This window comes from Lissotriton vulgaris, chromosome 3_1 (genome assembly GCF_964263255.1).
Source record: "Lissotriton vulgaris chromosome 3_1, aLisVul1.2, whole genome shotgun sequence".
NCBI classification, from domain to species: Eukaryota; Metazoa; Chordata; class Amphibia; order Caudata; family Salamandridae; genus Lissotriton; species Lissotriton vulgaris.
This window is the reverse complement of record NC_141689.1, coordinates 1,914,024-1,927,686: the sequence shown is the minus strand read 5'-3', so window position 1 is coordinate 1,927,686 and position 13,663 is coordinate 1,914,024.

The following is a 13,663-nucleotide window of genomic DNA, read 5'->3' as shown; positions in this document are numbered from 1 at the left end:
TTACGAGTCAGGTACGGTCGTTAGGAGCATGCAGGCAAGAAATGACGAGGGAGGTACGGGCGTTAGGAGCATGCAGGCAAGAAATGACGAGGGAGGTACGGGCGTTAGGAGCATGCAGGCAAGAAATGACGAGGGAGGTACGGGCGTTAGGAGCATGCAGGCAAGAAATGACGAGGGAGGTACGGGCGTTAGGAGCATGCAGGCAAGAAATTACGAGTGAGGTACGGTCGTTAGGAGCATGCAGGCAAGAAATGACGAGGGAGGTACGGGCGTTAGGAGCATGCAGGCAAGAAATGACGAGGGAGGTACGGGCGTTAGGAGCATGCAGGCAAGAAATGACGAGGGAGGTACGGGCGTTAGGAGCATGCAGGCAAGAAATGACGAGGGAGGTACGGGCGTTAGGAGCATGCAGGCATGAAATGACGAGGGAGGTACGGGCGTTAGGAGCATGCAGGCAAGAAATGACGAGAGAGGTACGGGCGTTAGGAGCATGCAGGCAAGAAATGACGAGGGAGGTACGGGCGTTAGGAGCATGCAGGCAAGAAATGACGAGGGAGGTACGGGCGTTAGGAGCATGCAGGCAAGAAATTACGAGTGAGGTACGGTCGTTAGGAGCATGCAGGCAAGAAATGACGAGGGAGGTACGGGCGTTAGGAGCATGCAGGCAAGAAATGACGAGGGAGGTACGGGCGTTAGGAGCATGCAGGCAAGAAATGACGAGGGAGGTACGGGCGTTAGGAGCATGCAAGCAAGAAATGACGAGGGAGGTAGGGGGGCGGGAACGGGGCCGGGAAGACAAAGAGAGCGAAGCAGCGGTAGGGGGGCGGGAACGGGAGCCGAGGCAGCGGTAGGGGGTCGGGAACGGGTCCGGTGACACGGAGAGGGTAGAGGGGGTGGGAACGGGCAAAAAAAAACCACAAAAAAAAAGCAAGCACTCACCTGGACTTCTTCCGGGTGCCTTCAATGCCGGAGCAGATTCGGGGGCGTTCCTGAGAACAGGCTTTCGGCTGACGTAGCCAAAAGCCAAAAATTCTCGGGAACGCCCCCGAATCTGGTCCGACATTGACGGACGGAGCCCTCTCCCAATGGCTAGCCTCCATTTATGGAGCTAGCCAATGGGAGGAGGGGGTGTATTCCCGACCCCACACACACACATCAAAAGGTTTTTTGGCGCATGCGTACAAAGTACGCATCGCCAGTCAAAACCTAAAAACAAAGATGCCGCCGGCGTCATTCTGTCTCTGGGGCCAATCTGCGAAGTGTGCGACACTGGTGGTGGTTAACACGGACAAACAGTGCGGTAAGTGGCTGAAAGAACTGTCTACTTACAGTGATGTCGGTGGCTCGCACTGCAGGTGGGCTGCTGGGTGCTCATGCCTTCGACTTCGGTCCAGGCTGCTGCTGACCTCCTGGCAGTCCACAGTGACGCCGGTCAGTCATGGCTCTTCATTAACCCTCTGCCGGCTCGGACATTGACTAAAGAAGGGATGCAGCGGCGGCATCCATTATAATGGCCTACAAGCAGAGTGTCGTTTAAACACATTGGCCCTTATTTATGAGGCCTTGCGTCAGTTTTGCGCCGCCGGTGCGTCACTTTTTGTGACGCACCAGCGGCGTAAAATATGCGCCTTGTTGCGCCATATTTAAAAAGTGACGCATCTAGGTAGATGCGTCACTTTTTAAACCCCTGCGCCACATTATACCTGCGTCAGGTATAATGTATGCAGAGGGGGCGTTCCCCCGCAAAAAGCCTCGTAATAGTGACGCAGTGAAATCTATGAGATTTCACTGCGTCACTTTTAGGATGCTGTTGCGTCAAACTCTTGCGCCTGCCTCACAGCAGGCGTAAGACTGACGCAAGCCCTTTCACATGGGGCTTTCCCCATGTGAAAGGACGCATTGCTGGAGTTGCGTCACTTTTGTGACACACTCCAGGAAAGCGTCACTTTTGCGCTTACAGATACGTCAGAAATACTGACGCATCTGTAAGTCCTTGCGACATGATGCGTCATACATTAAATATGACGCATCATTGGTGTCGCAAGGAGTATACAGTAAAAATTGACGCATCGCTATTTTCACGCAGCGATGCGTCACTTTTCATAAATGAGGCCCATTGAGATTACCAAATAAAGCATGAGTCACTCAGTGAGTGTCCTGAGTCATCGCCGGTGAGAGAAATGAATTCACTGGGTCACTCTCGGCTCCCTGCCGGTCTGGGCTGGCAACGGACAAGTAGTTATGAATTGTGAAGGCGGCACGCCCTGCGGCACCGCAGAACCAAGACAATCAGCACTGTGCACCTGGCGAGGACTGACTCAGATTGAGTCTCCCGCCGTTCTGCCTCACTTCCTCTTCCTCCGGAGGGGACGGGCGGTCACATCCGGGTTATAATCCGAGTGCCACAGTGATTGACAGCATCCACTGCCTAGAGGGCAGGTCCGCTCCCCCCTCCCCCGGGTAATTGCCAACAGTTAGTGTGTGTTAAACTTAAACCACGCAGCGCGCCGCTACAGCAGCCTGGAGCCAGGCATGACGCGTTACAGCCGGGCAGAATTGTTACACTATAGCGCTCTCAGCCGCCTCAGAGCTGAGCGCAGATCTTGGCTCCTTAACTATTTATGACACAGCACCTTTTTGTGTAGATGTTCATATTACATCCTATCTAGGAAGACATCTTCTTTGCCTCGTATTAATTAGGATGTATATTTGGGGGTCTAATTGAGTGCTACAGCGGCATTTGTTAACATTAGTTTGTTTTTTGCAATTATACTTATAACTTCTTTTACCATAAGGTGAATAACTATGCACACAAAATAGGGCCACTGCCCGTTCTGCAGAACCAGGCAAACAAAGATGTGGGCCTCAGCCATGCTGCATAACCAGGCTAAGAAAAAGCAGGGCTCTGGCCGAAGGTGTATAACAGAGGCTCAAGTACAAGATACCAGTGCTTAGCTGCATAGAACACATTTAATTCATGCTACATACACTGATACGGAGCACGGATCTGTGCCAGACACGAGCTCACATTTATACGGGGTCACTGGTCCGTGCTTCATACTCTGGCTTCACCCACAGACACAGTAACTCTTTTGGTGTGCGTTCAGTGAAGCAGCCCTGATACCAGGAGTAGGGGCTAGTGGAGTTACAACAGGACAGCATCATAATACAAAGGTTTACTTTTTGCTTTTATACACTTTTTCCAATATAAAAATAATTATTTGGGCCACCGCCTTGACTTGCCTCTCCTCTCGTGCAATTTAAAAGGCAATTTTTTTTTCCTTTAGCTTTATAAACATAATGAACTGTGCGCTACCACAGCAAATGTCAATTTTAACTCTGCAACAGCTGAAATGCACGTGTTAATGGTTGCACTGATTACGTTTACCTAATGTGTGCTTGCGAATGGCAAGGTCTCTGGACAAGGCCTCTCCCAGAAGCCAGGGTGGGCGTGGCATGCTGTGTGGTGTCTCAATCATACCCATCCGTTGCAGCTTGTCAACTGCTGTGGGGGAAAGAAAGGGCTCAGAAAAAGGAGGCTGTGTCTCAGGGGCGTAGCTAGAGCTTGTGGCGCCCGGGGCTACCCCTCAGATTGCCGCCCCTTGGGGGGGGTGAGGGGGTGCTGGGGAAAAAGGACGATGAGCACTTGAAAGATGTCCGAGTCTCCGAGGAGACACGCGTAGTATTGCTGCTAACAGTTACCTCGATCATCAAAGTTACATTTAGTTATTTATAAAGTTTTATATAGCGCAAACTTGAACCCGAAGGATATCAGAGAGCTTTACAATTTGAGGCTAAGGTAACAAATCATTAGAACAGAACATTAGTCTAACATGGGGAATCTAATGGGCATTGAGATGTTTGTTAGAAATGGGGGTCTCTAGTTGGCAATGGCTGGCCACTGTCCAAGTGGGGACCCTTCTTCCTAGGTCAGAGTAAGGGCGCTACACCCTTTGATAACCCCTGCTCAACCCTGTGGTAACGTAGCACGAGCAGCTAGGCTTATCTCAGAGGCAGTGTGTAAAGCATTTATGATCATACACAGTAACACAGTGAAGAACACTACAAAGGGACACCACACAAGTAGTTATAAAAAATACGTATCTTTATGCATAGACTTAACACAAGACCAATAACGGTAATGTCATCAGTCGGTGCAAGGTTCCCAATTTGAAATAAAGGTTTACAATTTGTGATGCTTCCAAAATTGCAAATTGGAAATTGGTATTAAGAAATGGCTATTTGGTAAGGAGGAGCCTTAGACCCTAATATCTGCAAATTCAGAAACTGTTATTTGCTAAAAATTGCTATTTTTTAAATTACCAAATGAAGTTTTCTAATTTTGGCTCTACCCCTTTTGATGATTTGCCTAATGTTTATAGAATAGTGTAGCTGCAGCACCACTCCAACTCATGTAAACAAATCAACAAATGCTCAGACCTAAACTTCGAGTACTTTCTGTACTCCCTCTCCAACAATACGAACATCTTCATTTTGAAGCATGTTCCTTAATACACACCTGAACCCTACGGGCTAGATTTTCTTAAGTACTCTCTCCCTTAACCAACTTTTAGTTTCAGTCAGTCTACACTTACATTTATTTCTGCACAGAGGGAGAAAACTGTGAGCCGTGGAGGGCATTGGAGTTTGTGTGCTGAAAACTGCTCAAAGAAACATGATCATACAAGGGTTGCCACAGAAAACAAAAAAGTAGATATTGGAAGTTTAAAATTCTACTTCGAAAAGCTTTTGGCCACACCACCTACTTGCTAACAGAATTTTTCATTTTCTCGCATACGTACTTCTTAAAATGTTATTAAATACTAGTCACACCCTTATATTGACTTCACTGATCATCACATTGCTGTGTCCTATGCCTCAAACAGCAAGATGTATTTTAACAATGCTGCAATTTGTTTAGTTGGCTAGAGAGTAAAACACACTTTTAAAAGGGAAAGGGTAAGGGGGATAGAGTGTTTCTTTTGACATGCCTAGTTCACACAATGAAATAAGGACTGTGTTAGAATACACGCACGACCTGATCCCCTGCATAGCACCGATTTAACAAGGAGAAAAGTAGTCAAAAATAGCTATCTTTATTGTATAGATAAACGGAAATAAAGTGACAGCGTACTACTTTTTTCTCTTGAAAAAATAGCAGAGACCAATTTGCCCTCCCTACATATTGAGCTACAAAATCATAGTGCTGTCAACAAAATCTTGAAAATCTAAAGCGTTTCAAGTAATAAAAAGATAATTAAACAGTCGCGAAGGGTCGAGAATGCTTCATGGGCCAGTTTCAAAACCGTGGTGAAAGCAAGGCTGCATAACCAGAGCAAACAGCTCAGAGCCCACACGTATGACAAAGTGGAAGTTTGGAAACGTAAGTACATTGTAAGTGCTCTTCCACTTTGTGACACCCGGTTAAGCACTGAAGGCGCTGGTGCACAGTGCAATGATTGCAGCGTAATTGGACGGACGGTCAACTTTATTCTTTCCTTTTCTCACCTGACATATTTTATAGTTGTACTTGCTGCGTGCGCGCGTGCCGCTGCTGCCCCTGGCCGTATGCAGGGTGCAGGCAAAAGCAAAGTAGAAGAGAAGGGTGACGCACTCCTCCTACTCTCCAGGCTTGACACGACGACGAGGGGCGAGCGTAGGCGCGGGGCGGGCAGTGAGCGCGTAACGCGTCACACTGCTTGCTACGGTGCGGCGAGGGCTGGCCAAAGTCCTTACAGGGCCGTCATTGGTTGCGCACGCTACCACTGGATTGACGGCCCTGGAGGAGGACTGAATTACTAGCGTGACTGAGCGAGGGGAGGCTGGGAGGAGGAGGGGCAGGCCAACAACGTTGAAGGTCATCACGTGAAAGTTGAAGATTTTTATTTCATGTCGAACCCGGGCCGACCGTGACAACAACTAAGACAGTATGTGACAGTATTTAACTTTGCAGTCTAGAACTAGAGCGCCGCCGCCCGCCCTACCTACAGTCACTAGTGTGTGTCACTCACAGAGGCCGCCGCGGCCGCAACGGGCCTCGGCATATGACAGACTCAGTCAGTGCCGGCCGCCTCAGAAAAGGTGCCGCCTGGGGCGGCGCGCCAGCCTCCCCCACCCCGCCCCCCCCCCCCCTTGCTACGCGGCTGCTGTGTCTGCGCTACCGCTGCATTACTTTATTAGAAACAGATTGGAAAATGCCGTCCAAACTAGAAGCATGGCATCATGAAGAGGGCAGAAAGAGTTAAAAATCAACCTGAGCAATGACGGGGAAAAGACGACTGCTGTAGGGGCTGTGCGCGTGTATGGTGGGGGGAGGGCTTTGTAATGCGAAGCAGAAGGGGAATCAAAACGGGCAGAAGCAGCGACTGGAGAAAAGCATCAATAAAGATACATACGAGAGTTCTTACGCAAAGGCTATAAGGAAGGCAAGCCCTAGTACACTGGTGCTCCTCAGTTTTCAAAGGAAGTGAGGCATCGGCTGCGGGAACGATACAGGAGGCGGCAACGAAGTTAGATGCTGGAATAAACCAATTGTAGGCAGGAATAAAGCAGTTGTATCGATTACAGAAGGTCTAGTTTGCAGCAACGCTTGCACGCTGCCAAAGCTCAATCTAAAAATGCATATTTATTAACCATACGAAATACAAACAAACACTTTCGAAAAACATATACAAATGATTTACATTACGTAGAAATATATTGCAGGATTTCCCACAACCATTGAAGATAACCATTGTGTTGATTTTGCTGGGGATTGTCACAGCAGTTAAGTAGATGAAGTAAGCAAGATGGGAGATGAATGGTAAGGGTATGTGAAGCACAGAAAGGGAGAAGAGGCGAGGCTGAAGAAGACTGGATGTATTAACAAGCATTTGCAATGCAATAGGTCTCGCATTTGCGAGAGTTTGAGCTATTGGCATTGTAAATGACAATGCCTTTTATTTATGCGTTTGAAAACATACTAGCTGTGCATAAACAAGCACTTTGTACTTATAGTCCTTGCTTATGAGAAGCAAGGCTGGCAGTCTCTTTTATTGCCAGTCTTGCTTTTCGAAAGCAGGGACTATACATACAAAGTGCGAGTATATGCACTGCTTGCACGTTGTCAGAACAAGTGACTAAAAGGCATTGTCATTTACAATGCTAATAGCTCCCACTCTCGCAAATCCGAGACCTATTGCATTGCAAATGCTTGTTTTGCAGGCATTGACGACCAATTCTAAGGCTTCCCCCAATGTGTGTAAGACAACTTGAGACTTTTGAACACGTGGTCCTGAAGTGTACAACTTTGAGCATAGACACATCTTAGTACATCGCTATTAGTGGATATTCAATCGAAAACGACATGCACTTACAGTCCAAATACTGAATGGCAGATTATATGGCAAATTATCTGATTCCTTTTCATGATTTCAGAAGGGGCTGAGCAATTGTCTTAAAAACGTTTGACCTAGAAAATGCTGTAAATTCCCTGTAATGGAAGGCCACTAACGGATTTTGCATTTCTAACGTGATTTTTACAGTAATTAATACAGAATTACTCACTATATTGCTGAGATTTTAACCCCTTCACTGCGGCGGCTATTCCGCCGCAGTGCTAGAGGGGTGGGGTGGCCGCGCGGCGGCCGCATGCTGGTGACGGAACCGCTCCGTCACCAGCCTCAGTTGAGCTGTGCTCATGACGGAGCATTTCCGTCATGGCCCGCCCCGCTCTATGGAACGCTCAGCGCCGGCGCGGAATTCGCGCCGCGCAGGCGTTTCAAGCGGGCCATGACGGAACCGCTCCGTCATCAGCACAGCGCACCCGCAGCTGATGACGGAGCGGTTCCGTCATCAGCGTCCAAGGGGTTAAACTGTTTCAAATGGCTAGATCTCTAGCAGGCTTAAATGTGATTCTTTGTGGGCCGGACTGTCCCTCAAGCTAACGGTGCCTGCTGAGCGCGAGTCAAGCCTCCAGAACAGTAGATGCTGGCATGTTGCTTTGATGATTTTGTTACTCAAAAAATATTTGGGGGGGGCTACTTCTTCCAACCACGGACAAAATGGCTGTAAGAAGGTGTGAACACACAACAGCCTCATTTACAACTAAATGGTCTTTTAAAGACCTGTTAAGTACTCGGGTGCGGCCGCAATTAGGTGCTTGCCAGCCCGCGAAGCTGTCTCTGCTCGGGCTGACACACACGAGGGGGGGGGCGGGGTTGAAGCCCCGTGAGCCCAATGGGTGTTGCGCACCTGCACTCACCTGAGCCTGTGCCCTGATGGTGCCAGGCAACTGACCTGCCTTTAAACCAGAGTTCTTCAAACTTTTTGATGCCGAGACCCCCTTGTAAAACCATTTTAGGGGTAAGGACCCCCTTCCGACAAAAGTTTCTAGAAACTGGTACTCCTCATCATCATCTTTTGACAACCAAAAATGCGCCTGTTAGACCTCATCAATTCCATCCATCATTCATCTACCCACACTTTCACACATCCATCCATCCTTTCATCCTTCCATCCATCCATCAATTCTTCATCCATCCACCCTTTCATCTTTCCATCCATCCTTTACCCATCCACCCTTCCATCCATCCACCCATCACACATCCATCCATCATTCATCCATGCAACCTTTTATCCATCCATACATCCATCCACCCTTTCATCCTCCCATCCTCCCATCCATACATCCATCCTTCATCCATCCACCCTTTCATCCATACATCCATCCACCCACCCTTTCATCCACCCATCATTCATCTCCCACCTTTTCACACATCCATCCATGCATCATTCATCCAAGCAACCTTTTATCCATCCATACATCCATCCATCCTTCATTTGTCCACCCTTTCATCCTTTCATCCATCCACACTTTCATCCATCCATCCTTCATCTGTCCACCCTTTCATCCTTACATCCATACATCTATCCTTCATCCATCTATCTTTCACCCATCCACCCTTTCATCCTTACATCCATACATCCATCCTTTACTCATCCACCTCTCATTCATCCACCCACCTTTTCACACATTCATCATTCATCCATGCAGCCTTTTATCCATCCATACATCCATCCACCCTTCCATCCATCCATCCATCCTTCATCAGTCCACCCTTTCATCCTTCCATCCATCCACCCTTTCATCCATTCGTCCACCCTTTCATCCATCCTTTCATCCATCATTCATCCACCCACCTTTTCACACATCCATCCATCCTTCATCCTTACATCCATCCACCCTTTCATCCATTCGTCCACCCTTTCATCCATCCACCCATCATTCATCCACCCACCTTTTCTGTGCCTCTCTCATTGGGGGGGGGGGGGGAGGGGGGTCAGTATCTCTCTGCGTCTTCTTCTTTCTTTCCCGATCATGGGAGGGCATCTCTGTGCCTCCCTGCTGGGGCGGGGGACGTGTCACGGGGCCCACAGCTCCAGGCTCACAATATCCATTGACCTCAAAGGGCTACACTACAGCCTGCTCCCCAGCCCCCCTCTGCCCCCCCCCCACTTCCTCTCCTCACCCAGCTCGAAACGGCTTCAGGGACACACACACACAGCCACATCTGAGTACTTGACAGGTCTTTAAAAGACCTTTTACTTGTTAATGAGGCTTTGATGTTTTTCACACCTCGGTGTGAATTAGGCCTCCACCGTGAGCACCCTCGATCAGCCCAAGCCAGGAACTGCACTCTGACAGAATCTGCGACCCCCTTCCAAGGACTCCACGACCCCCCTGGGGGTCGCGCCCCACAGATTGAAGACCTCTGCTTTAGACTGTCACAGGAGTGCTGTGCGTGTCTCGGCCCGGCCGTGCTGTTCAGGACTAAGACATTGTGGTTCTAAGTAAGTGAAACATATCCTGTTGTGCCGTCTGGAGTGCAGGGCCTCTCTGTCCCACGTGCACCTGGGCCGATTCTTCCAAACCGGATGTGAGAGGCCCCGGCACACATCTCTTCAGCTGCCAACCATAGTCCCATCAGGTCAACAGGACCCCTCGCCCCCAACATACCCAACATCCCGTAAATAACACACAGACACCAGTGTTGGATTGGGAAAAAGGTGCTGCAGGTTTATTACATACAACGTTATGTAATCACGGTGGGTTACCTTGCGGGGCGTATCTAGGCAAACCCCCGGTTGCACAGGCCCACAACCGCCCGAAGGACTACTGGGGCGCCGACACGGGTTCCCGGACCTCCCATGAGGTTCTAGGTTAGGCTCTGGCACCCCCATGTGCCCGCTGAAGTACAGTGTTGCACCTCTCTGCTTCCGGATCGCCCTGTAACTCCGCCACAGCCCGGCCGGCGGCCACCGTCGCCGCCCGGGCCCCCCACCACTTCGCTACTTAGGGAAACCTGCAACCCTTGCTCTGCAGAGCTTCTCGTCCGTCCAATAGGAACAAGTCAAACCGACTGGAGAGAGTTGGACCCCTTCCACTTCAAAGTGACCTGATCCTGTCCTGAATCAACACATGCCTGACGAACCAAAGCCCCTCTGTCACTAATCTGCAGATTACCCCCGGGTCTGTATGCCTCTACAGCATTAGAGTAGACCGTCCCAGGTACGTGGGGTCATACCCCCCGGTGAAGGACCAAGCGCTGAGGAGGGGCCCCCATTGCTGATAGCGCTTCCTGTAATCTGTACATTAGGAGATCCAGCGCACGCCACTGAGACCCAACCACACACCTACACAAAACGTCAGCAGACTACACCCCGGTAAGTTTCAACTACTGCCGTTAGGCGGTCCCCCGAATAATCAGTAAACAGTGCTACTGATTAAACGCTTGAGCTTCCATACTCAAAGAGTACAGGGGATCATTCTAGTGAAAATTAAATATATTTTTTAATAAATAACTTGTGTGGAGTCCCTACATTTGATGTCACAGAATTGCAATGGTAAAACACTGGCTTCACAATGCCCTCGTGAGTTTGGCCTCGAGGCTGTTTAGTCCATGCTACCAATAGGATAGCTTGAATACAAGGTTGACATCCAACCACCACCCTAAGGGATTGCTTTGACTGCTACAAGGTGCCCCGAGAGTTGGAGACATCATTATCAGGCCAACTTCTCGCATTGGGGAAAGGAGTGTTGGGTCATCAGATAGATCAGTGAGAACCCCCGAAAACTAAGCGGGGAAAATAGTGCGGGCCCCCCACCCCCTTGAGCGCCACAGGAGTAAGCCCATACAGCAAATCTGTACATTGTATAAGTTAAGGTGCCCAGGAGAATTTTCGCACAGCAATTGAAGAGTGCCGCCATAGCTGAAAAGGCAATTCCAATAGCTTATTTACACAAACTACACGCTGCACGTGACGCTGTACTGCCTCCAGTAGGAGGATGTAAAGCGTCGCCTGCTGGAATATGTGCCTGGGGTAATTAGCCGCTTGTATGCATCACTACCCTTAGTGCATGTCAGAGGGAGGATGCCCCACAATACTGCAGTGCAATCAGCTCTACACCTGCCACTGCTGAGCGGCTCCCTGGTACATCCGGCCCAGAGCAATGGCGCATGCTGCAACTGTGTGCCCTCTTCCAGGGTAAAGAAAGAGGGCATGCCAAGGTCAACGGACCCTGTCGCCATTGGCTCTACAACTGTGTACTTCACTTTCTGTGCCACAACACTTGGTAGATGCAACTACCTCCCCCCGCCTGCTGCCCTGGCTAAGGCGCGGGCGGATATGCCTTCGCTGAAGCGACCAGATCAAAATTGTAAAATCGCTACCTCGGGTTACCCCAAACGACTGACACCGCACACCATCCTGTGCCTTGTGTGGGTATGTAACTGTTACCACGCAACTTTTAGCACGAAATACTTTTACCACGAAACTATTACCACGCAGGACCCTTTACCACGAATACCTTTACAACGCATTACACTACAACGCAGACACTATTACAACGCATACCGTTACAACGTAAGTATAGGTAAGTTTATCTTTTTTTTTAAACATTTATTAGGGGTAATGTGTTTGGGTTTTGGGGTTCAGGGGTATTTTTAGGTTTCAGTGATGGGTTTGGGTTTTGGGGTACAGGGGTATTTTTAGGTTTCAGGGTTGGGTTTGGGTTTTGGGGTACAGGGGTATTTTTAGGTTTCAGGGCTGGGTTTGGGTTTTGGGGTACAGGGGTATTTTTAGGTTTCAGGGTTGGGTTTGGGTTTTGGGGTACAGGGGTATTTTTAGGTTTCAGGGCTGGGTTTGGGTTTTGGGGTAGAGGGGTATTTTTAGGTTTCAGGGCTGGGTTTGGGGTACAGGGGTATTTTTAGGTTTCAGGGCTGGGTTTGGGTTTTGGGGTACAGGGGTATTTTTAGGTTTCAGGGCTGGGTTTGGGTTTTGGGGTACAGGGGTATTTTTAGGTTTCAGGGTTGGGTTTGGGTTTTGGGGTACAGGGGTATTTTTAGGTTTCAGGGCTGGGTTTGGGTTTTGGGGTACAGGGGTATTTTTAGGTTTCAGGGCTGGGTTTGGGGTACAGGGGTATTTTTAGGTTTCAGGGCTGGGTATGGGTTTTGGGGTACAGGGGTATTTTTAGGTTTCAGGGCTGGGTTTGGGTTTTGGGGTGCAGGGGTATTTTTTAGGTTTCAGGGCTGGGTTTGGGTTTTGGGGTACAGGGGTATTTTTAGGTTTCAGGGCTGGGTTTGGGTTTTGGGGTGCAGGGGTATTTTTAGGTTTCAGGGCTGGGTATGGGTTTTGGGGTACAGGGGTATTTTTAGGTTTCAGGGCTGGGTTTGGGTTTTGGGGTGCAGGGGTATTTTTAGGTTTCAGGGTTGGGTTTGGGTTTTGGGGTACAGGGGTATTTTTAGGTTTCAGGGCTGGGTTTGGGTTTTGGGGTACAGGGGTATTTTTAGGTTTCAGGGCTGGGTTTGGGGTACAGGGGTATTTTTAGGTTTCAGGGCTGGGTTTGGGTTTTGGGGTACAGGGGTATTTTTAGGTTTTAGGGCTGGGTTTGGGTTTTGGGGTACAGGGGTATTTTTTAGGTTTCAGGGCTGGGTTTGGGTTTTGGGGTACAGGGGTATTTTTAGGTTTCAGGGCTGGGTTTGGGTTTTGGGGTACAGGGGTATTTTTAGGGTTCAGGGTTGGGTTTGGGTTTTGGGGTACAGGGGTATTTTTTAGGTTTCAGGGCTGGGTTTGGGTTTTGGGGTACAGGGGTATTTTTAGGTTTCAGGGCTGGGTTTGGGTTTTGGGGTACAGGGGTATTTTTAGGTTTCAGGGCTGGGTTTGGGTTTTGGGGTACAGGGGTATTTTTAGGTTTCAGGGCTGGGTATGGGTTTTGGGGTACAGGGGTATTTTTAGGTTTCAGGGCTGGGTTTGGGTTTTGGGGTACAGGGGTATTTTTAGGTTTTATGGCTGGCTTTGGGTTTTGGGGTACAGGGGTATTTTTAGGTTTTAGGGTTGGGTTTGGGTTTTGGGGTACAGGGGTATTTTTAGGTTTTAGGGCTGGGTTTGGGTTTTGGGGTACAGGGGTATTTTTAGGTTTTAGGGCTGGGTTTGGGTTTTGGGGTACAGGGGTATTTTTAGGTTTTAGGGTTGGGTTTGGGTTTTGGGGTACAGGGGTATTTTTAGGTTTTAGGGCTGGCTTTGGGTTTTGGGGTACAGGGGTATTTTTAGGTTTTAGGGTTGGGTTTGGGTTTTGGGGTACAGGGGTATTTTTTAGGTTTCAGGGCTGGGTTTGGGGTGATGG